A 26,035-nucleotide genomic window follows, 5' to 3' on the forward strand; every position below is an offset into this window, starting at 1 on the left:
CCCGATCTCCGGACCCGGCCCCACCCCCCCCCCCGAGGCCACCCCGGCGGACACCCCAAGGGTCACGGAGTCCCCACATCCGCAGGGGCACTTGGCCCCCGCCCAGCGACGGAGGACCAAGGCAGCAATGCCCCCCCAGCGCAGACAGCCACCCCCCACCCAGGCAGGACCGGGCCCTCCGGGTGGGACCCCCACGTCCACGGCCCAGCCCCCCCCAGGAGGCCCGGAGACGCCCAAGCCACCGCCCCCCGCCCGAGCCCTCCCCAGCCACCCCCCCCACCGCCATGAGGTACCCCCCCCCACAGGCCCCCAAGGCCCCCACCGGCCAGGGACAGGACCCCGCGGCCCCACCCACCGCCCCCCAGGGGCCACCAGAGGCCCGCGCCCCAGACCCCCCAAGCCGACCCCCAACCCCAAGGGCTACGAGATCACCCCCCCCCCGCCCCCACTAGGTAACGAGGCCAATAATCGGGGACCACAGAGAGTGCAATTCAGCCGAGTGTTGTTCAGTGGAGGCAGACATTATCTCACTACTAATATGATCTGATAAAAGATTCCTAAAATGGTTAATACATAAACTGGATTTTTGTTTCCAATTTACTAGAATGGTTTTCTTTGCGATACATAAGGCAGTAAGAACCCGGTGTGTCCAATTAGGATCTATTTGAGTGTCTCCCAGGTGACCTAATATACACACCGTGGGGCACACTGGGATTCTGTGGTCGATCCATGTGGATAAATCCTCACAAATCTCCTTCCAGAACCTCTGTACCGGTGTACAGAACCATAAAGCATGCATATAATTATCTGGGGTGTTCTCTGTGCACTGTGAACAGATATTAGAGGTGACAAAGCCCATCTGGAACATCCTTTGTCCAGTATAATGTATTCTATGAAGAACTTTATACTGTATAAGTTGTAAGTTTGGGTTTTTAGTCATAGTAAACGTATTTAAGCATATTTGTGACCAAGAAAGCTGGTCGGTATTCAGAGAGAGATCCGCCTCCCACTTGGAGATCGGGAGAGAGACTGACTCGTCCAGTTTAGACACTAACCTGTAAAGTTTTGATAACAACTTTAAATTGCTTAGATTTAATAAATCTATTATCTTAGCGGGAAGTTGTAAGTCTAATTGTCTAATTTTGTATGTTTTATTTATTATGGCCTTGAGTTGTTGATACTCTAAAAATTTACTCCTGCTAACTCCGTATTGAACCATAAGTGTATTGAAAGGTACAAACTGTCCTCCTACAATTACGTGCTGTAAATACCGTATTCCTTGATCTCTCCATTGAACGAAGTTAACCATCTTTTTATCATTTTTCACGATGTCTGGGTTGTTCCATATGGGTGTACGGTCACATGGAAAAAGTGAAATTTTAGCTACTTTAAGAAATTCCCACCAAGCTGATAAAGTTGTGCTAATATTAATGCTTTTGAAACATTGATGACGTTTGATACTTTGACTAATAAATGGTAACTCTGAGATTTCTAGTTCGTTGCAAAACACTTGCTCTGAGTCCAGCCATTGACTATCTAAAGGATGATCCTTTGACCATTTTACAATATACTGTAATTTATTGGCAAGGAAGTAATACTGAAAGTTAGGTAGCTCTAAACCTCCATATTCTTTAGATTTCTGCAATGTCTTTAAACTAATGCGTGGAGTTTTATTTTTCCACAGAAATTTTGAAACACCTGAGTCCAGCGATTTAAACCAGGAAATAGGGGGTTTGAATGGTATCATTGAGAAAAAATAATTTACTTTTGGTAAAACCATCATTTTAATGGTGGCTATTCTACCCATGAGTGAAATGGGGAGAGAGCTCCATCTAGCAAGATCATCTTCTATTTTCTTTATAAGCTGAACATAATTTAATTTTATTAACTCTGACAGCCTAGGGGAGATGTTTATGCCTAAATATCTAATGTTCCCTGATTGTAATTGAGTATTGGATATATTCCTAAAATTGCAGTTCACGCACAAAACGGTGGATTTAGACCAATTAATAGAATAATCAGACAGAGATGAAAATCCCTCTATAAGTGCGATTGTCTGTGATAGTGAAGATCGTGAGTTCTGGAGGAAGAGGAGTACGTCATCCGCATAAAGACTTATTTTGTGCTCTACTATTTTGCATTGTATACCTTTAATATTTTGATTTTGTCTAATAGCTGCTGCTAAAGGTTCGATAAATATTGCAAATAATGAGGGAGATAGAGGGCAACCCTGTCTAGTGCCTCTTTGCAAGGTAAAGCTTGTAGAGATTTGATCATTTGTCCTTACACGTGCCTTGGGAGAGCTGTATAATATTTTTACCCAGTCAATGAAAGATTCACCAAATCCAAATTTATGTAAGGTTGCCAATAGAAACTTCCAATTTACCTTATCGAATGCTTTTTCCGCGTCTAAGGATATAATAGTAGTTTCCTGTTTATTGATACTGGAATAATCTATAATATTTAATAATCTGCGAATATTAGTAGAGGAATGTCTACCTTTAATAAAGCCTGTTTGATCCGGATGTATAATAGAAGGGGTGACTCTTTTCAGACGTTCAGTAAGGGCCTTGCTAATTATTTTAAGGTCTACATTTATTAATGAAATTGGGCGGTAGCTCGATGGGAGCAAGGGATCTTTATCCGGTTTTAATAAAAGACTAATATTAGCAGAGTTCATGTTTAAGGGTAAGCTTTTATTTTCCCTAATATTTAGAATCATTTTATAAAATGTTGGTGCTAATATGCTCCAGAATTCCTTATAAAATTCAGCTGGGAAACCGTCTGGGCCCGGAGCTTTATTATTGGGCATATGTTGAAGAGCTTCATGGAGTTCTCCTATTGAGAGTGGTGAATCTAAATTCGTAACCTGTTCCTGATGTAACTTTGGCAGGTTAATTTCTCCAAGAAACTCATTAATGGATTGATCAGATGGTTCAATTTGTGACGAGTATAATTTGTAGTAAAAGTCTCTAAAGATTGAATTTATTAAACAGGGATCATGTGTAACTTCCCCTGACTGGTCCTTAATAGATGTTATGGTTGTTTTTTCTTTGTTTATTTTTAATTGATTGGCTAAATATTTTCCTGATCTGTTAGCATGTGCAAAGTTTTCCAGGCGAAGCCTTTGTACTAGAAACTGCGTTTTTGCGTCAATTATTTTATTTAATTCTATTTTAGTTTTCCTTATTTTGCTAAGGATACGTTCATCTGCAGAAGTCTACCTCTATTCTCAAAGAGAAGCATTCCTAAAAGTTTCCCTTTTCAAGAAATTTCCATAAAACTTCCTCAAATCTGACACAAACATGGAGCTGGATTCACAGATCAGTTGATTCCATGTTGGTGCTTAAGGGTAAAGATCACCGGGACCTCACAAAAACATACTTTGGACGCAAACTTGCTCCTTTTTTCAGGTCTCAGTATTATTTAGGTCCAGTACCAATCCCCCCTAGTCCTACTTTTCAGCCATACCGCTAAATTCTGCGCGTTCCTGTGAGGGTAGTGGTGTCCCAATTCCTCTTTGCATGTAGGGCTAGTGGACATAACGAGGGCTAGTGTGTATGAATCTAGCCCTTAACAGCGAGGGATTTCAGATACTGACTCACCGACCGAGGGCTAGAAAAATTTCCCAGAATGCTTTTCGTCGTCATTTGCAGACTGAATCAAACGAGAAAACATGGCGGACATTTCTTATTTTTTAGTGAAAAAAAATCTAAATTTTGAGTTAGTTTCTGCATAAAAATGTGTTTTGATTACATTTCTAGTGAGAAATATATATTTTACTTTCATAATATTCACTCAGTGAATGTATATAATCACTCGCTTGGTCGTTGTTGCGAAGATCACACCAGAATAAAGGCTGATTTATGGTTCCACGTTAAATCGACGCAGAACCTACGGCGTAGGTTACGCGGCGACGCGCCGTACGGTGCGTGTTAGAGCCATAATGAAGTTTTCTGTTCACCCTGTATTTTTTGAGTGTCTAATCCCTTTTGTCAGTGTGCGCCCTCTGCAGGTGACCTGGTGCGGTGCACTGACTCCCATATAGGGGTTGTCCTTGGGCTTGGTGGGGGAAGCAGGTGCCAGGCGGACACCATTATTGACCTCAGCCATGCTCAGCTCAGCAAATTCATTATTTTGGCATAAAGCCCAGTGTTAAAATTTGTTTTTGTAAAATAAATCATTGTTACACCGCAAGGAATGGATACGTCATCATTGGTTTACTGCTGAAATGCTGCGAGTCAGTTAGAAATCGGTACCTGTGTTCCATGTGGCAAACATTTCAGACAAAGGAAAGAAGAGGGGTTAATGGACAAACCATCTTTCACTGTTTTTGCCACTTCGGTGCGCGTCGCCGCTTAACTTACGCCGTAAGTTCTGCGTCGATTTAACGTGAAACCATAAATCAGCTCCCGAGCCGGCGACTCTTCTCATCCCGAAAACATTGGATCAAATTTCTTAACAGGCGTTATTTGGATAAACTGAGCCCAGGTTGGGGATCTTAACGGTTACTTTTACGCCTGAAAAAATATTAAAACTTAATAAAGTGGCATATTAACAGCGCTACAAGTGAAATTAAAACAGCTTTTATCTCTCAGCTTCCTGATATGGTGTGACGTTTGTGCAAACGTAACTACGCAGTCGCTTACGTACCCGAACGTAAACCACGCAGTGACGTAGCACGCAAAATTTAGGGGTGGTGCTGAAAAGTAGTGGGTGTATTGGGACTGGGCCCTGGGAAGATTTCAAGGGCCCTAAAATCTGTGGCTTCATTTTTAGGGCTAGTGGTAGTGAGTGAGGGCTAGTGGTAGAAAGTAGTGGATGTATTGGGATTGGCCCTTACCCTGCGTTCACACTGAAAGAGTCACGGGCGTCCCGACGCCAGCATCTCGCCGCTTGGTGCGTTCACACTGAAAGCGTCAGTGCCTGCAGCGGGGCGGGGGTGGGCGGGGTTTCAAGCTGCGCTGCAGAACTGAAGGGAACAGTGGGAACAGCCTACACATATAGCGTACACATCTTCAGTTTCCTATTTCACCATAGATCACACTTTGGGACGCCTTCTTTATATTTTAGCGTTATTTCCTTGTAGATAAGAGTGAGTTTGATGCTCCTTAACAAGTTTGGTCCGTGGATTCAACATCAACCGCCAGATCCCACTCCCGGTGAACCATAAATCCGCCTAGGCTGATTTATGGTTCCGCGTCACACCAACGCAGAACTACGGCGTAGGGTACGCGGCGACGCACACCGCACCGCGTCCCTACGCCGTCGATTTAACGCGGAACCGTAATCAGGCGAAGCTGCAGTCTGTGCGCTGATCACTGACACACCGGGTCCCAGCGGATTTGGTCATGATGTTTAACCTGTGTTTTGTGATTAATAAGCACGGTTTTTAATTATTTTTCGTTGGATCAATTTGGCAAATAAAATCGTTGGGACCATCCAGCTCCTCACCCATCAGATGTTTCACATGAGCAGTTCAGGTAAAAACGGCAGTCAAATCAGCAAAAATGTCATTTTGCTGGATGAAATATATTAATTCCTGATAAAATAAGTTTGTTAGTGCACAGCTCTGCTCCTGTACGCATGTGAATGAGTGTACGTTTGTGTTACATGAAAGTACAATCTGCATTGAGGCTTCTCGCTTCGGGAATCCCGGTCTGTGATTGGACGACGCCTCGGCTTCGCCGCTGCTCATTTGCATAAAGTTCAGATTTTTCAACTTTCAAATTGACGCGCCGCGCCCGCCGCCAGACGCTCCCGCCGCCCCCGCCGGTCCCGCCGCCCCCGCCGCCTCTCGACGCCCGTTTTTCATAGACAATGAATGGCAGCCAGACGCCTATGACTCCCGTGACGCTTTCAGTGTGAACGGGGGGTTAGGCTCTTGTTTATCATCCGTCAAAACAATATTCCAGATAACCTTTCAGTACCGTCTTGGACAACTGCCTTGATAACACTGCAGATATACTGTATATAAAAAGAGAATGGTGTATGATTCTCAAAAACCTTGAAAGATGACATCAGGAGGGATATCTCATCCTTAATGCACTCCAGAACTGCCAAAGAGATCACAGCTCACCCACTCCAATGCAACTCCAGGTTGTATCTTTCTTTGTTATTTCTATCAAGGGGAGACTTTCTGAAGGTCGGCTCTCAAGTCTTTCCACCTCTCATCACAACAACACAAAAAAAAAGTTTTTAAAATATTTATATGATGAAAATAAAAGGTTTAAAAGCGCCTGCAAAGCTGCTGAATTAAGACACGCCCTGAGTAAAAGCAATCCATGTCTGCTGAATGATTGATTGATACACAGAAACAGAGCTGGGTAGAGTTTCCAAAAATTGTCCTCAAGTAAAAGTACTGTTACTTCAGAATAATATGACTCAAGTAGAAGTAAAAAGTAGTCATCCAAATAATTTCTTGAGTAAAAGTAAAAAAGTACTTGGTGAAAAAACTACTCAAGTACTGAGTAACTGTTGAGTCTGATCTATTTTTTTTAACACAACCATTCAAACAGACAAAAGTACAAAAAAAATCATCTTCAGGCAAATTAAATCAATAAAATAATAAAAAAAAATAAAATTGATAAAAAAATAGCTTAAATTAAAATAAGCTTAAAGTAAATTCAAGTACTTTAATAAATAATAAAATAAATAAAATAACAGAATAAAAAAATAAATTAAGCACAAGTAGCACAAAATTTCAAGCCTTTGTACTTTTCTTTTTTAACCAGGCAGAACTAGAACAAACATGAACTCATAGAAACTCTGTGTGTGTTTGAGTCTGTGTAAATGTGACAAAACATGCAAAAACTAAATTTTTTCCCAAAGAATCACCCAGTGATGTCATGAGATTGACGCGTACGTGGATAAAAGGGATAAAAGAAAAGTAACAGCTCAACGTAGCCTAATGTAGCGGAGTAAGAGGAACAGTTTCTTCTTCACAAATCTACTCAAGTAAAAGTACAAAGTATAGTGATTCAAAACTACTCCTAAAAGTACAAAATTTCCCAAAACTTACTCAAGTAAATGTAACGGAGTAAATGTAACTCGTTACTACCACCTCTGCACAGGACGCAGTTTTGGACCAAACTTTTAGCGATAATCTTAAATGAGAGTGGCTTTTCAGCACAAGCGATAGCAGTTTTAAACAGCAAAATATGAATATACTCATGAAATCAACATATGTTCAGCGTGGTGCCATTAAATATGGATCAGACAGCAAAGCAAAGCCTTGTAACCGGATTAATTATCAGTCACAACATTTCATATTGATTAAAAAACCTGCACGAGATTCACCGCCAATTGTGCTACTTACTGGAACGAGTTGATAAAGTCAAATAAAGTCTTTTCAAGCGTCTCTGGCTGTGAATTATCAGTTAAAATCCACATCATGGGATTCCTTTGCCTTGTTTGCCTGGATGATAAGAATTGAAAGCAAAAATAATGAGCATAATCTTTGGGATCTTTTAACAGCTCATATTGTTGCTGCTCATTCTTATTAACTGATCAAACGCAGGAAGGTAAACATACTGCATTCACAATAGACACAAAACAGTTTTGTAAAAACAAATGATGGAGATAGGTGATAATGATTAGTGGAGAAATTAAATGACAGTATGCCAAAAAATGAGAGAATAGAGGTGTAAGAATGGGTGTTATCTTTATGTGCCCAGACAACGATCCTGTCACACTCTGTTCCTCCGAAGGGTGAATTTATCGACGGGCACGCAGACATCAGCGTGACACCTGTTCCACAGTTCCCTCCAGAGTTTAATGCGACAACACCAAACGTTCACAACACCATATGCCGTGAAGCGCCACCAGTAAGTCGCACCGCAGTTGTGCTGTTCCCATGACCATGACCAGCGTATCGTAACGTTTACTTCAATTACAAATGTCATTTAAGTAAAGGTAAAGTCATCTTGATCAGATTCCTATCAAAATACTGATGTTTATATAAATGTGATCCATTACGTTAGACTCGTACGCCGGGGACTATCTTAGTGCAAGGGGGCCTAGTTTAAGTCCCTGAGGCTCGCCGACCTGCATGCTGTATGTTTCGCTGCTCAAACACTGATGGGATCATCACCAGCTTGTCATCAAGGTGTGCACAAGGACATTGATGACACATCCATTCTCAAGCAAGAAGACACATGGAGGCGCACGTCTAGCACTGGAAATCTGCAAAAAAAGAAAAAAAAACCAGAACAGACACAAAACCCGCAGGAACACGAGCAGCAACCGCCCCAAGTCTCAAGATCCAATCACAATCTGAGCTAAACTACCGCGATTAACTAATCCCAAAAACTACAGAGCAAGCATGCAGGTGAATGAGCCCATGTATATGTCTATGTGTGTGTTTGTGTGTGTGTGTGTGTGTGTGTGTGTGTGTGTGTGTGTGTGTGTGTGTGTGTGTGTGTGTGTGTGTGTGTGTGTGTGTGTGTGTGGCTATGTGTATGTATGTGCGTGTGTGTATGTGTATGTCTGAGTGGCTGTATGTGTGTGCATGTATACGTATGTGTGTGTGTGTGTGTTGTGTGTGTGTGTGTGTGTGTGTGTGTGTGTGTGTGTGTGTGTGTGTGTGTGTGTGTGTGTGTGTGTGTGTGTGTGTGTGTGTGTGTGTGTGTGTGTGTGTGTGTGTGTGTGTGTGTGTGTGTAATAGTCCTATCAAAGCTCCACCTGAAGTGACACATCCATTCAAATGATGTGCGTTGAAGCAGGAAACATCTAAAAATCTAAAAGAGGACCTAAATTAGGACGCCCTGAGTTGGCGTAAGGTAACAGAAACTATCGGTAGTAGAGGATTCAGAAATATAGACGGACGATGCTCGTAACCTTAAAACATGCATGGTCCTTTAAGGAAAATGATAGAAAATCATTAACGATATAAGACAGCATGCTTCTTCCTAAAATGAGAGGAAGATTCTTTCTGGCTTTGAGTCTTAAGTAAGACTGAATGATTCAAGCAGGCCTTTAAATACCTTTTTAAATTAGCACTAACCAGCACTCGGGGTCACTTGTGCTAAGCAGGATATTTAAGAACCCCTAGGGTCTTCTTCCTCCTGATGCTGACTGGCTGTTCCTGTCATCCGTCTCCTCATCCCTGATCAGATCAGAACTGTCCACAGAGCTGCAGGAGTTCCAGTGGCTCTGATGGGGACCTGAGTCCTGATTGAGATGGAACTGCAAATATCAAATAATGTCCAGCTCACAATCTCCTTCCCCCTGTGGATCCACCTGTAAGAGTCATCAGCGATGGATAACTGACCCGCTCCTTTTGTGCAGGTTATCCACTACTACTCATGTTATCACTGATGTCATGGTTTTATTTGTAAAATTCCACTTTATTCTCCAAATTAGTTGTGTTCCTGAATGAGTCCTGTGATTAATTGTTGTCAGTACTGGAGTTGAGGGGGGATGAGGAGGGATGGCATCCCCCCGAAATAAAAACGGTCCAAATCATCCCCCTGTAAAACTGCCATCCCTCCTTTCCATCCCTTATGTCATTTCATCAATGAATGTGGTTTTATTTATTTCAACATTTAGAGTCATCACCAGAAAAATAACACCAGAAAAATAACTTATTCGACAATTTTCACCTGTTTCAAGTAAATTTTCACTTGAAATAAGTAGAAAAATCTGCCAGTGGGACAAGATTTATCTTCTTATTACAAGCAAAAAAAAAATCTTGTTCCCCTGGCAGATTTTTCTACTTATTTTAAGTGAAAATCTACTTGAAACAGGTGAAAACTGTTGTTTTTTCCAGTGATGACTTTTGTCTTAAGTGTAATGAGATTTTTTTACTAAAATGAGACATTTTAACTAGAAATAAGACAAATGTTCTTGTTAAGATTGTGAGTTTTTGCAGTGATCCATTTTACTTATCCAGTGAAGGACAGAGTCATATTGATAAGTTCAGAAAAGTGTTTTTTATTGTTGTGTTTTGATGTATTTGATGTAAGCCCAGTGGATATTTAAAGCTTACAGAAGGCTGCATTTAACTGCTGCTATGTCATTCCTGCAGTATTTCTGCAGGTGTTTTGGTCACTGCTATGATTTGTAATATATTATATTATTTGTAATCAGCACAAATTATCTGTCCCCATATGATCAAATCCACCATCCCCCTGATTTTTCTTTTACAACTCGAGTACTGATTGTTATGATTATTTGTATATTATACACACAGCGACTTTTATTTAGAGGATAGTGGGTTGCAAATGGTGCTCATATCAGAGCTTTGGACACAATCATACAGACCACCATATCACTAAATCAGCGGGTTCCACCCTCGGTCTGAAAGAGGTTTTAGTTTAGGATAGATGAATGGAGGGTAAAAGGTACATCACTTCTTTAAGACCTGTTTCTCCGAACGTGTGGCGGCAGTAATCGGGAAACGGCAAGCCGGACAGCGTTATCATCTCTGGGACAAAAAACCATCAGTTTTTATGTGATGTGAGGTCAAGAACAATAAAGACGGCAATAATACTTTGTAACGGCAAAGCCATTGTGTGGCAGCACACCTGCTCTTGAGCTCGGTTATAACGCCGGCTAATTTTAGATTCACACCTATATATAATTCAGCAATTCTTTGTGCAACCTCTGCTTTCAAACCAAGAGGAGAAAAAACCTGAGGCGAAGCAACAACCTTTCGAAGTCCAATTTCAAGTTTGAGATGAGTGGTATTCCCTTTGGAGATGGGGAAGAGAGAGGTGCTCACCGGGGCATTTTCCTTGCACAAGAACCGAGATGAAGAGTCTCACTCGTGGAAACCCTCCCTGCAAAAGCCCCAAGAGGTTGTTGGCGGGAACTCATCAGTAAGCACGAGTGAGACATCATTAATACTGGTCCGATGGCTTTCTCCGGAGTCCACTCTGTCCCTGAGAATCTTTGTGAAGCACTTACTGCTAACAGAGTATCTGCTTGTAAAAAGAGCTTCTGGGCCTGTTGGTCATCAGTTTTCCACTGCAGCGACAGCTAAGTTTGTGTTTTTAAAGCTTGAGAAGGAAAGCAGATTTTGATGTGATGCAGCCTAAAGCCTGAGTTATGGTTCTGCGTCAAAACAACGCTGTGCACATGCCGTCACCCTGACGCCGTCGCCGTGACGCCGTCGCCGTGAACCCTTCTCTGTCACTCCATTTCTCCGCGGTGCAGTACCCCCCCGTGACCGCTAATTCACATCTTTTCCTGAATGGTTTATCCAACTTTTTACGGTCACAGTGAATCAAAGAGATAAGGACAACTATTGTGCAAAAAAACAAAACCAAAAAAATCATACATACACGAAGAAAAGAGCGCTGAAAGTTCACGACTGCTTCAAACCGGAAACCGGAAATGCGTTGCTACCAAGTGAATCAATCACAGCCCTCTCGTCTGCATGTGGTTTGCGTCGCCTCGACGCGTAGTTACAATTTTCGGGAGGTGCAGGTCAGTGACGGCGTCAGTGACGGCGTGTGGTCTTCGTCGACGCGTACCACACGCCGTAGGCGCGGCGTGGTTTTGACGCAGAACCATAACTCAGCCTTTAGGGTGAAAAGCGTTGTTGAGTGTTGGACCTTCTCCCATGAAACCTGAACCCACATTTCATATTTAGACAAAACCCAGACCCTTATTTGCAAGACAAATGTCAAGAGAAAAAATCTAAAGGTAGCAGGAGAAAAAGTTCGGAGGACAAACCGCCACCACGAAACACATGAAAACATGCAGCGGAGACGAAGCGTTCAAGTCCAAACGCATCCCCTTTAACCAACCCAGTCTCACATAAAAACGTACCCTGCCTACGTTGGTCCAAAGTGCAAAAACGTAGAGGGATTACAATTATAGCCCTTGAATTGTATAACTGTTACATTTTTCTGCCTATTCGTTTTGCGTCCAAGTCACTGACTTTCAAGATTCTGGCTGTGACACCGAAAAACATGGCGGACATTTCAAATTTTTTTGTGAAAAAAAATATATATTTTTAGTTAGTTTCTGCATAAAAATGCATTTTGATTACATTTCTATCGAGAAATATATATTTTACTTTCATAATATTCACTCAGTGAATGTACATAATCACTCGTTTGCTCGTTTTTGCACTTTGGACCAACGTAGGCAGGGTACGTTTTTATGTGAGATTGGGTTGCTTTAACATACAGGGGTACACTAAAGGCATAGAAACACACACAGACAATATAAATTGCTATCTAAATTAGAAATTTTGCATAAAGTTCTGGAGAAAGTCATTTTGAAATCCTCTCCAGACATTCTTACACAGCCATGACATTTAGGGAAACTTTCAATCAAAAACTGCTCTTTTACGAGACCTCCTGTCCACTGTGGACCTACGCTTCTGTTATGGTGTTTTTTGGACCTGCGGCACTCGGTACTGTAAACCACAATATTCGGTTGTTAAGAGTCCAGCAATTTGTATCAAAGGTCTGGTTTAAAGTCATCTCTGACAGGGAGGACCTTTTCTGCGCACATTATTAAATGCACCCCTTCTCCAGCTTCAAGGAACTTATTTTGGTTCTTTGTTTTTTTGCACCATGCTGTTTTCACTGTATAAGCTGCGTCTAGGGTCTGCTTTTCAGGAAAACATAATATATCCTTCAATGTTTTGTTTTTGCTGATGATACATTGGTTTATTTGCTTATTAAGCTGGACAGCAAAAATAATCCACGCCCTCGTTAAACTGTTAAAACCTGGAGGAAGCTCAACTTTCTTAACCTTTAGGAGAACAACCACATGTGGTCCTTTGCCTCTTTATAGTTGCCCTACTGTCAGATTGTTGAACTTTAGGTATGAAAACTCACTTATTCTCCTCCTTTTTTGTGTGACACCCAAATTAGCTGGGAGGGAATATGTCAAAAATCATAAAGATTGTGCACTTGGTGACAAGTTTTTGATATCTGGCATGGTGTTAGTTATGGACATAAGGTTTTCAAAAACCACTGCAAACAAATGGTGACCCCCCCTAGTGGCCGATTTGCAGAAAATTCAAAATGGCTCCCGCCGAAAAGACCAAAGGTCAAATCTCAGCTTCTCTTAGTCCTACATTGTTGTATATTGTCACTTTCTCTACTTTTTTGGTCCTAGGAATTCAATTCTGAGATACATTTCCTATTTCAAGGTCATGTTGAAGGTCAAATTTAATTTTCAAGGTCATTTATTGTCCAAAAAACTCCATATCTCTAGAATTAAGTCACAGAGAAAGATTATAAAGGGATCTAGACCCCTATTTTCACCCCCAAGGAATGCAGTTTTCTGTTTATTGGACTGTAGTGTTAATAATCTCACTGGGTGAGAACAGTGGCCTTCATTCAGGCTTAAGATGAACAGAACCTCAGAACTAAGTCACAGTGAAATAATTAATTAAATATTCAAATATTAAAACAACACACACAAAAAACATCAGCTGTGCATGTTTAAACTCGCTTAACACCTACAATGCTGCCTCTATCACCTCGCTTATTGATTAATTAAGATTTTTCTGCAAACCGGCCACTAGGGGGCCGTCCCAATTTGTTTTTGAAAACCTTATGTCCATAACTACCACCATGCCAAATATCAAAAACTTGTCACCAAGTGCACGATTTTCATGAATTCCCTCCCAGCTAAATAAATAGACCTTTGACTGATTTTCTATATCGCAGGATTTTTTGTCTTACTTATTTAGTCTAGCACTTTGGTCAACTTTGTTTTTTCATTGTGATGGATAAATACATTTGTGGTGTCTCCCTTTTCTCCCAATGATGCTCCTATTATTTAAAAATAGCAGTAAATCAAACAGAATCAATCTATTGTACGGTGTCTCACCAGGCTCTTTGTACCTTTTTAATAAGTCCTTTTGCAAAGTCTAAGTTCAGTCACTGAGGCTTTTAATATTGCAGACACAGCTCCCCGGTGTTAGGGAAAACTATTTTCTGTGTTGCCTTTTAACGTCGATCGACATTATTGATGGCTAATATACAAATGGACATCATACGGACCGAGATGGCTCTTTGCTCTGTGGATATCTGCTATCGCTCATGAATTATGGAATTCAGCACAAATATGCAAATCTGAGCATTAGCCTAGTTATTCCCCCGCACTGTAAGTTACAGTGACTTATCTATTATGTATGAACTAGGTATTGGAGTGTAGAGGTCCGTGCTGCCAGCCCCACTGCCCTTTCTCACTTGCTCATTTTCACATTTCATGAACGAACATGAATAGTAAGCAGGCCTGGGTCTACGAGGGTGCATAAGCATTGCACCCTCAGTTTATGTGTTTGCATGCTCAGTTGAAAAGAATAAAAGAAAACTGACAAATGCGCGCGCGTTAAGCCTGATTTATGGTTCCGCGTTAAATCGACGGTGTAGCCTACGGCGTAGGATACGCGGCGACGCGCACCGTACGTGCGCGACGCCGCGTGTCCTATGCCGCAAGCTCTGCGTTGGTGCAACGCCGAACCATAAATCTGCCAGTGTCCGTCACTCATCTGCTTCCAGCAGTTTCCTGCACCAGCAAGACGCTGCTCTCTGCTGCTCCGTTAACACAAAGTAACGATGGATATTCGGAAGTGGTTCAAGCACAACCACGCCAGCAAGTTTATATTTATGGTTATATTTATTTTTGTTATTTATTTTTCTATGTTTTATTTTCTGTTGCTAGATTGTCTGATGGGTGTGGTAGCCCAGAATAAATGTAGCATTTTCTTTGTTCTGCAGAGATATTCCTGCAAAAATGAACTAGAAAGACACTTTAAATATTATTGTTTGACTGGTATCATTCCACTTGAAATGACAGTCATCTTTAGTGATGGTTTTGAGCTGTATAGATAAAATTTGTTTGAATTTCTATGTTTTATTTTCAGGGTAAGAAACATCTGCTGCTAGATTGTCTGATGGGTGAGGTAGCCCAGACTAAATGTAGCATTTTCTTTGTTCTGCAGCGATATTGCTGCAATAAAGCATTTGAAATAGACTTGAAATATTTTTTTTTGCTAGTATCATAGTTTCGCTTGAAATTATGGGAAAATGCATAATTTAGTGTTGAATAACGTGCCAGGCATGTGCACCCCCTCTGATCTGAGATGCAGCCTAGTCATCATTTTCTAGAACCGGCCCTGATAGTAAGGGAGGTGGTTCCAAAATGCACGATCTCTGCAGCCCTACATATCCCAGGACTTGGGAGAATTAGAGCTCGCTTGTTCGCTCAATTGCCAAGCTACTTAAAATAACAATAGCTTCTGCAGGATTGGAAAGATACACAGGGAATGAGCATGAAGTTGTTGCTAATCCTAAAATTTCCTCCCACAGGGCTGATTTGAAACGCTAGTCTGATCAGTAATCAGTCTGCAGGGGAGGCAGACTAGAGTTTCAGCCAACTCTGCCAGCGCTCACAGAAATCAGAGACATCAGTATGACTTGATCATCGCAACGCTGGATGAGAGATTGTGCTCAGGTGATTTAATCATAATGGCATAAACATCCAAAAAATAAAGAGTGAGGTAAAAATAACTCATTGAGCAGCAACAACCAAAAATGCTTGGGAGATCAAATTAAATCCAGCACTTAAAACAGCATCATCCTGCTGAGCCTGACAAGATCCCAAATCTTTTAGATACTCTCAGACGAAAAATGGTTCAACGAAAGGACAAAAACATCCTGGTAAAAAGTGAGTGGCACTGCATACGGTACAGTTTAACAGGAAGTACTGACACAACACTTAAGGACTCACAGGTCCACCGGGACCTCAGACGTTCACATGATGGACACGGAGGACACATCATTTGACAGACGTGTGGAGGAGAGAGCTAGGGGGGAGGGATATCCCAGATTGAAATGTTCTCCTATCTATCCAACACTCATTCATTCATTCATTCATTCATTCATTCATTCATTCATTCATTCATTCATTCATTCAATTGTATTTGTTTAGCGTCTAATACAACAGAAGTTGTCTCTAGACGCTTTCCAGAGACCCAGAACATGAACATAAACCCCTGAACAATTATTACATAAACAATGGCAGGTAAAAACTCCCCGAGTTATGGTTCTGCGTCAAAACAACGGCGTGCCTACACCGTGTGGTACGCGTCGACGCGTACCACACGCCGTCACTGAGGCCGTCACTGATGTGCACCTCCCAAAAATTGTAAATACGCGTCGAGGCGATGCAGACCAGACGCAGACCGAGAGGGCTGTGATTGGTTCGCTTGGCAGCAACACATTTCCGGTTTGAAGCAGTCGCAAACTTTCAGCGCTCTTTTCTTCATGTATGTGTGATTTTTTTTGTTTGTTTTTTTGCACAACAGTTGTCCTTATCTCTTTGATTCACTGTGACCGGAAAAGTCGGATAAACCATTCAGGAAAAGATTGCGAATTAACGGTCACGGGGGGTACTGCACCGCGGAGAAATGGAGTGACGGAGAAGTCCGAAGGGTTCACGACGGCGTCACGGTAAAGGCGTAGGCACGGTGTCAATTTGACGCAGAACCTTAATTCAGGCTTTAAGCCAAACATTGGCAAAAAAAACTCCCCTTTAGGAGGGAAGAAACGTTGAGGGGACCGCAGGCCAGCACGCAGCTCCTGAAGCTCCGGCCTGCAAACATGCACAAAAGAGAAAAAAGGGGGCCAGCACAAGTGTGGCAGGGTGGAGGAGGTGCAGCCACTCAGGCTGACGGGACACAGGTGTAGCCCGTCAGCCTCTCCACCCTGCCAGCTTTATAAGAGGAGAAGCTGCTGCTGAGACTGTGGTCAGACTGGAGCTGCTGATCGTGAGGTGCTGCTGGTGTGAGGTGCTTGTGCACTGTGTCCTGTGTCCTGTGTGCTGTGTCCTGTGTCCTGGGCGTGTGGCGTGTGGCGGTGTTAATAAAAAGGGTTCTGCACTAAACTCCGTGTCCTCTCAATCCTGTCGGTCGGGCCCCCGTAGCACTAGCCGTACTACAACAAGAAACTATAGAAGCGATGGACAAAAATGACAGTTTGGTTTGGCCACAGTCCAGCATGCAGCTCCTGAAGCTTCGGCCTGCAAACATGCACAAAAGAGAAAAAAGGGGGCCAGCACAAGAAACTACAGGAACGATGGACAAAAATGATAGCTATGAGATACTTATAATAAATAAAAATGGAAATGGAGAAGAGAGAAAGGGAAGAAGGGAGGAGAAGAAGGGTGAGAGGCACCGCCCAGTGGATCATGTCGATGCCCCCCTGCAGCATAGGCCTATAGCAGCATATCTACCACCAAGCTATATTTGAGACTAACTATTATAGTCTTGTTCTATAGCTGCAACTATGACTACTGACTGTAACACACTAGAGTTTACACTAACTAGAGTACACTACACTAAAGTTTGGTTGAAACTGGGTCATTAACGGGACAACGATCCCAAGCAAACCAGCAAAAGTACAGAAGTATGTCTGAGAATAAAATAATCAAGGGGGGGGGGGGGTGGCGCTGCAGTGGTCCAGCAAAAAGCCAAGGCTTTAACCCAAATTAAACTCACTAGTGAAGCCTTAAGAGAGCCATGCATGAAAGAATGCCCACAAACCAAAACAACCAAACGCAACGGAGCAAAATCCCTCCCCAATCATGTGCGAAGCCAAAACAGCGTACCAAAAATAATCACCTCAAGATACCACTGGTCCTAAAAACTATTGACACATGGGTGTTTAATTTTTCAGACACTGCTTCTGGATTTTGGCTCAGTTTTTGTTAAATAAATGAGACAGTGTATAATTTACATGTTCTTATGTTTTGGTTTTTACTTAAGATGAAGATCTTAAAAAGGACCAGGTGATTTTTTAACCCTTGTACTGTCTTTGGGTCAAAATGACCTAATTCTCCTGTTCCTTCTTTCCTCCTGCTCTCTCCTTCCTTCTCCCTTCCTCTTTTCTCCCTTCCTTATTTACTCCTTTCCTTCCTTCTTTCCTCCCTCCCTTCCTTCTTTCCTCCCTTTTTTCCTTCTTTTCTCCCCTCGTACAATCTTTCCTTGTTTTCTCCTTTCCTTCCTTCATTCTTTTTTCCCTTCCTTTCTTCTTTCCTCCTTTCCTCCTTTCCTTCCTTCCTTCCTTCCTTCCTTCCTTCCTTCCTTCCTTCCTTCCTTCCTTCCTTCCTTCCTTTTCCCTTCTTTCCTTCCTTCCTTCCTTCCTTCTTTTCTCCCTTCATTCCTTCTTTCCTCCCTTCCTTCCTTCTTCCCTCCCTTCTTTCCTTCTTTTCTGCCCTCGTACAATCTTTCCTTGTTTTCTCCTTTCCTTCCTTAATTCTTTTTTCCCTTCCTTCCTTCCTTCCTTCCTTCCTTCCTTCCTTCCTTCCTTCCTTCCTTCCTTCCTTCCTTCCTTCCTCCCTTTCTTCCTTCTTTCCTCCCTTCGTCCCTTCCTCCTTCCTTGACCCGAAGACAGCTCAAGGGTTGTTGTTATCATGTCTTGATACATAAAGTACATGTACACCTAAACATATATATATATATATATATATATATATATATATATATATATATATATATATATATATATATATATATATATATATATATATATATGTGTATATATATATATGTGTATATATGCAGAAGCCCAGGCCTGAGTAGGAGTAATAGATATAGTTTCTCATCCTTCTTCCCCCCGTCGCCTGCTCTGTAATTAACAGCTCTACGACATTCAGTGCTGTTTTTCTCACATTGCAGAAATAAAGCACCGTATTTAGCACCAGACTTTAAATAGTCCTCAGTGGGGAGTTCTCGTGCCTCGTAAGTCGTCATGTAAGACCCGGGTTCAAAGCACAAACGTTGAAGCTGACACTGCAAAAACTTGAAGGAAAGCTAAAATCCTCAGCGGTTCTAGGTAACAACTAATGACGGCTCCAGGCTACGAGCCTCTGATGTGAACTAGTCTTTGTAAAGCTCCGTATAAAGGATATTTAGAGCCTGAAATCACAGAGTTACAACGGAACGTACCGTACAAATGAAAAGATGCACTGATTTCTAATTTTAATCTTATTTTGCTGCAAACACATAGCCATACACACATACACACACACACACACACACACACACACACACACACACACACACACACACACACACACACACACACACACACACACACACACACACACATATAGCCACACAGACATAAACATACACGCACACACACACATATAGACATGTGAAGCAAGAACACACGGAGGCCTCACGTCGAGCACTGGAAATCTGCAACAAAAACCACAAACGAAACACAAAACCGACACGGACCCGACCAAAACACAAGCAGCAATCGACCCAAATCTCAAGATCCAATCACAGTCTGAGCTAAGCTACTGCTAACTAACCCCAAAAACTACAGAGCAAGCATGCAGGTGAACAAGCCGATGTGTATGTCTATGTGTGTGTGTGTGTATGTATGTATGTGTGTGTGTGTGTGTGTGTGTGTGTGTGTGTGTGTGTGTGTGTGTGTGTGTGTGTGTGTGTGTACGTGTGGCTATGTGTGTGTGTGTGTGTGTGTGTGTGTGTGTGTGTGTGTGTGTGTGTGTGTGTGTGTGTGTGTGTGTGTGTGTGTGTGTAATAATCCTATCAAAGCTCCACCTGAAGTGTATCTATAGTGGGGGGGGGGGGGGCAACCCTGCCACCCACGAGACCAGAGGCCGACGAGGAAGAAAGAAGGAAGAAAAAAATCTTATTTCGCTGCAGACATGAGCCACAGATACGACCACCTTTTTTTTTATTCATCAGAGATGTTTAATTTGATTATTTGTGGTACAACAGCTGCATGGACATGGACACCAATCTGCAGTTTGTCCACAAATCTGTGAGAAAACGGTTGAAACTTTACCATCTATCCATCCCGCCCTTACACCCACTTCATCCTGTTAGTGATGTCAAAGCCAGAGTCGTAGCTGTCATCGGGTGATTGACAGGTCGCCAGTCCAACAAAAACTTTACAGACAACGCTTCTCAAAGAAAGATTAGAAGACATTTGTTCATTTTCTCCTTTTACAGCCTATAATACCATTAAATATATCAAATAATCTGGAAGAATTTCCATATTCCTTTGATGGTGCGGCAACCAGAACCGTCATTCATCAATACTGGTATTGATGATTGTGTGACCTCATCAGCAACCAATAACTTTGCTAGGTATAGCAATATCTATATATTGCTATACCTAGCATTCTGCACATTCTGCACATACTACAGGGGCCTGGCTCAGGGAGAAAAGGTTCTGGTTCTGGACTGACTTGCCTCATTGCTGATACGTCCCCAGCAGAGAATCTGCAGAGAGATTTATCAGAGAAAATGCCACAACAACCCAACTCTCCTGTAAAACTCCTTCGGATGTCTTTGCAGGAAGGATGGGAGCAAATATCACCCGTCATAAATGCTTGAATACCGTCTGAGTGTTGTGAGAAAGAAGGCAAACACTACAAGATCTAAAACCTTAACCTCAAATGCAAGGCGTTATATATACTAACAAATAAAACATGAAGACGTGGTTAATGCCGTCTACAGCTGAACACGAGTCAAAGTAAAGTATAAAAACACTGCTTTTCTTCTCATTTGCATTTTTCATATCATCAACTTCCACCATTTGGAACACAGATTTCTTTTTACTTTATTCTGACTTTATCACAGATTATAAAGACTTGAAAATGCACGAAAGCGCTGATTCTCGCATGAAATCTATTTACTCTCCTGAGGGAAGCAAACCAAAGCCCCGGCAACCACTAGAGAAACAACTCTGGAATTCATTAGCATTTTTTACAAATTTCCAATATGCCTCAGCTAATAGTTTTCATCCTTTAGTTCAGAAAATTATAAACTCATCAAAAAGTGAGCCCCATTTTGTCGTGTTACTTTCTCGCAAATTAAGATAAGTTGTAGAGAAGGAAACACGGCTTTGTGTTGTCGTCTCTCCCTGAACCCGTAACTCAAGTGGAGCCGAGTCTATAAACGCCGTCAAGCAGGAACCTAATTCTCCTGTCCTTCTTTCCTCCTGCTCTCTCCTTCCTTCCTTCCTTCCTTCTTTTCTCCCTTCCTTCCTTCCTTCCTTCTTCCCTTCCTCTTTTCTCCCTTCCTTCCTTCTTACTTTGTTTTCTTCCTTCCTTCCTTCCTTCCTTCCTTCCTTCCTTCCTTCCTTCCTTCCTTCCTTCCTTCCTTCCTTCCTTCCTTCCTTCCTTCCTTCCTTCCTTCCTTCTTTTCTCCCTTCCTTCCTTCTTTTCTCCCTTCCTTCCTTCTTTCTTTCCTTCTTTTCATTCTTCCTTCCTTCCTTCCTTCCTTCCTTCCTTCCTTCCTTCCTTCCTTCCTTCCTTCCTTCCTTCCTTCCTTCCTTCCTTCCTTCCTTCCTTCCTTCCTTCCTTCCTTCCTTCCTTCCTTCTTTCCTCCCTTCTTCTCTTCCTCCTTCCTTGACCCGGAGGGTTAAAAGGAAACGGTTCCTTGTTTCCTCACATGAAGCGTTTCCTCTCATCGTTGTGTAACTGACCCTGAGCGTTTGTCCAGCATGTCCAGTCGTACATCACCGAGACAACGCCAGGATTCTCCTGGGATTTAGAAACCGTAACACTTTCCCCCCGAACCACCGCCGAGTCCACGCCGGGTGTCTCCTCTCGGGGCAACGTTTGGTTTCAGGGCAACATTAAACAGAAGTGTCTGTTCGGGTTCAGCCACAGAAACACAATTCTGCCTTTCATTTTGATTATTGGAGTATGAAAATAATGACGGTGACCCCCTTTAAAGGCCCGTCCCTTTCAGGATGTACCCCCACTTTTCTGACCAGTTTAATTTCTCGCTCATAATTACTGAATTTATTTTCTAACCCATCATTTCAGAGGAAATGTCAGATCTTTAGGGTCTGATGTTAATCATTTATAGGGCAGGCAATAAGATACTGGAAATTCCAGCTCTAGAGGGTCATTGGAGAATATTCACTTCTGTAACTTGAATGTAGTTCTAAAGTTACCAAATATGGTCACTAGTCCTGTGCAGCTTTAACCCTGGTACTGTCTTTGGGTCAAAATGACCGAATTCTCCTGTTCCTTCTTTCCTCCTGCTCTCTCCTTCCTTCTTCCCTTCCTCTTTTCTCCCTTCCTTATTTACTCCTTTCCTTCTTTTCTCCCCTCGTACAATCTTTCCTTGTTTTCTCCTTTCCTTCCTTCATTCTTTTTTCCCTTCCTTTCTACTTTCCTCCTTTCCTCCTTTCCTTCCTTCCTTCCTTCCTTCCTTCCTTCCTTCCTTCCTTCCTTCCTTCCTTCCTTCCTTCCTTCCTTCCTTCCTTTTCCCTTCTTTCCTTCCTTCCTTCTTTTCTCCCTTCATTCCTTCTTTCCTCCCTTCCTTCCTTCTTCCCTCCCTTCTTTCCTTCTTTTCTGCCCTCGTACAATTTTTCCTTGTTTTCTCCTTTCCTTCCTTAATTCTTTTTTCCCTTCCTTCCTTCCTTCCTTCCTTCCTTCCTTCCTTCCTTCCTTCCTTCCTTCCTTCCTTCCTTCCTTCCTTCCTTCCTTCCTTCCTTCCTTCCTTCCTTCCTTCTTTTCATTCTTCCTTCCTTTCTTCCTTCTTTTTTCCCTTCCTTCGTTGTTTCCTCCTGCTCTCTCCCTCCTTCTTCCCTTCCTCTTTTCTCCCTTCCTTCCTTCTTTTCTTGTTTTCTCCCTTCCTTCCTTCCTTCTTTTCTTGTTTTCTCCCTTCCTTCCTTCCTTCTTTTCTTGTTTTCGCCCTTCCTTCCTTCCTTCCTTCCTTCCTTCCTTCCTTCCTTCCTTCCTTCCTTCCTTCCTTCCTTCCTTCCTTCCTTCCTTCCTTCCTTCTTTCTTTCCTTCTTTTCATTCTTCCTTCCTTTCTTCCTTCTTTTTCCCCTTCCTTCTTTCCTCCTGCTCTCTCCTTCCTTCTTCTTTTCTCCCTTCCTTCCTTCTTTCCTTGTTTTCTCCCTTCCTTCCTTCCTTCCTTCCTCCCTTCCTTATTTTCTCCCATCCTTCTATCCTTATTTTCTCCCTTACTTCCTTCTTTCTTTCCTTCTTTTCATTCTTCCTTCCTTCCTTCCTTCTTTCCTCCCTTCTTTTCTTCCTCCTTCCTTGACCCAAAGACAGCACAAGGGTTAACAAACGTGTATTTAATTAAATAGATTTAAAGTTTAACCAAAATCAGCCTAACTAACGTTACTAAAACAATATCAAGCATCTCTCAACACAAAAATAATAATAAGAAAAAAAGCAACATTTAGCAGATTATTGTCCCACTTCACTTCACTTCCTGGACGATGGCCATGCAACTTAATATCTCTAAAGACTGAATCTATTTTAAAAACAAACCAATTAAAAGCTACTTTTAGCCCAGAAATAGGATCGGGCTTCATGCCGCTGACAAACAGTTACCTTATGTTTCATTTGAATTTCATTACAGAACTTATTCCAGTCAAATAGCAGCTGATGCCTTTGAGAAATTGTGCAGCTAAAGGCAAAAGCTCACATAAGCCAACACCCACATGCCGGTAATCAAAGGTGAAATGCGCTGCCTGGGGCAATCTGCATCCTTTACCGAGGCTTGAGCTGCTGGAATTTCACTTGGCTCGGTGTGTTTTCCAGATACTGGAGATGTTTCTGCTCAGGGGGGTAAGTGGGGGGGAATTCAGTCCAACATCCAGGCTCCATTACACCAACATCACTAGAGTGGCAATTATCATCAGCTGCTCTTGTCTGATAGACCCGAAATCGCGAGTGCAGCATCAAAATACAGTATGGGAATTTGATTTTTTTATTTTTCTGACAAGTGCAGCAATTTCCACACTGAATAACTTTGAGTAATTCCAGGCAAAACTTGCAGGGAAGCTGATTTTATAAGTCACGCAGCACAAGATTTCCAAAAAGAGCGCTCCAGTGAGCTTCTGAATTTTTTTTTGCATCTTAATCAGTGCGCTCAATTTTCTATTACAGAGGATTAAAAGGTGAACTATAGTGGGAGAAAAATGGATCATATTCCAAAATATTCTGAGATATTTAACTCACCCGCAAAGGCGGTAACGGGATTTATTTCCTGCGTATTAACTGAGAAATTAGTCGCCCCTATTGTTTCGGAGCGGATTCTTATCAGATGTTGGAAGTGTTGCATGAAAAGCAGAGGTGGAGAAGGTTTGCGGTTACCTCTCAGGCAGGGTTTTATCCTCGGCGTGGAGGATGGAGATGCTGGAGATGCAGGAGCGGAGGGTTTGGATGCTGATGCTGATGCTGATGCTGCTGCCGGAGCCGGAGATGGAGCGCGCCGCGCTGCGCGCAGGGAGTCGGTCCGCCGCTCCGCCGCTCCTCCCGGCCACTCTCATCCCGGACTCCCCGGCTGCAGGAAACGGGGCTCCCCGGTTCATTCAAAGTGGAGTATTCAAGTATTCAAGTGGAGTCCCAGCTCCCAGCTTGCAGATGCACGAAGCTGCATGCGCGCAGAGGTGCGGGGAGAGACTTGTGCCACGGACTGTAGTGTTTCTGCGTGCAGGGCAGGATGGGAGCTGATGGGAGGAGGAGGAGGAGCATTCTGCCGTCAGATGATCAGGGAAAAAAGGTGCTGCTCGCTGATACTCAGCAGTCAGCAGCTTCAGCAGCTTCTGCACAGCTCGTGTTCACACTTCAGCACAAAAACGCATTCATCTGGTCTCAGCTAGAAATGCAGCTTACTCCGCCATCCCTGTTTTAATGTGGCCGCTCTTTTAATGCAGCCTCTTGCAGACACTTCTGCCTGTCAGGGATGTCTAGAGTGGCCAAGTTTGAAGTTTCACACCCAGTACTCGAGTTGTAAAATAAATCAGGGGGGATGGTGGATTTTATCATATGGGGACAGATAATTTGTGCTGATTACAAATAATATAATATATTACAAATAATAGCAGTGACCAAAACACCTGCAGAAATACTGCAGGAATGACATAGCAGCAGTTAAATGCAGCCTTCTGTAAGATTTAAATATCCACTGGGCTTACATCAAAACACAACAATAAAAAACACTTTTCTGAACTTATCAATATGACTCTGTCCTTCACAGGATAAGTAAAATGGATCACTGCAAAAACTCAAAATCTTAACAAGAATATTTGTCTTTCTGTCTTTCTTTATGTCTAGTTAAAATGACTTATTCAGTAAAAAAATCTCATTACACTTAAAACAAGACTCGTCACTGGAAAAAACAATAATTTTCACCTGTTTCAAGTAGATTTTCACCTGAAATAAGTAAAAAAATCTGCCAGTGGAACAAGATTTTTTTGCTTGTAATGAGAAAATAAATCTTGTCCCATTGGCAGATTTTTCTACTTATTTCAAGTGAAAATTTACTTGAAACAGGTGAAAATTGTCAAATAAATTGTAGAAATAAACCATTCATTCATTCATTCATTCAATTCATTCATTCAATAAGTTATTTTTCTGGTGTTATTTTTCTGGTGATGACTCTAAATGTTGAAATAGCAGTAAAACCACATTCATTGATGAAATGACATAAGGGATGGAAAGGAGGGATGGCAGTTTTACAGGGGGGATGATTTGGACCGTTTTTATTTCAGGGGGGATGATTTGGAGCGTTTTTATTTCAGGGGGGATGCCATCCCCCCTCATCCCCCCCTCAACTCCAGTACTGACTGTAATGATTAAAACAACTCTGCCTGTTAAAGGGGACATAGGACCTTTTTGTTTGACTATCACATCTGAAATTCTTGCAGCACTATTTGAAAATAAGGCACGTTATTCTGTGACCCTTCTATGAGAAAGGGTGTTGACCAAATGCATTGTGATTTTGCCTGGATGAAAGTAGAGGACAGATTAACACATAACTTACTGATTTTGATTTGATTTTGAGTTTTATTTCGGTCAATTTGGATACAACATAATACAACATGAAAATAGTCCAATATTTTAAATGGCACCAAAAAGGCTGAATCTAAGGCTTATTATGCCTACCCTTTTATGAACCTCAACTCAGGAGATTTTATACAAAACAAAACTAGTCATTTGGGTTCAAACATTGAAAAATAATGGATATATTGGACAAGTAACAGAGGTATCTAGACAAGAAGCAAAGACAAAAAAACTAAACAAAAAACATACTTTAAATTGC

At 42.1% G+C, this 26,035-nt stretch overlaps 1 protein-coding gene across 1 annotated transcript in view; it reads right to left on the reverse strand.

The window, feature by feature from the left end:
- Nucleotides 1–24,393, reverse strand: part of hs3st1l1 (heparan sulfate (glucosamine) 3-O-sulfotransferase 1-like1) — a 64,396-nt gene extending 40,003 nt beyond the window's left edge. Inside the window, exon 1 of the mRNA XM_061745183.1 lies at nucleotides 24,085–24,393. The gene's annotated coding sequence lies outside the window, so the exon portion shown is untranslated. The remainder of the gene's footprint in view (nucleotides 1–24,084) is intronic.
- Nucleotides 24,394–26,035: the final 1,642 nt, after the last annotated feature.

The sequence above is a fragment of the Cololabis saira genome, chromosome 17 (genome assembly GCF_033807715.1).
Source record: "Cololabis saira isolate AMF1-May2022 chromosome 17, fColSai1.1, whole genome shotgun sequence".
In the NCBI taxonomy this organism is placed as follows: Eukaryota; Metazoa; Chordata; class Actinopteri; order Beloniformes; family Belonidae; genus Cololabis; species Cololabis saira.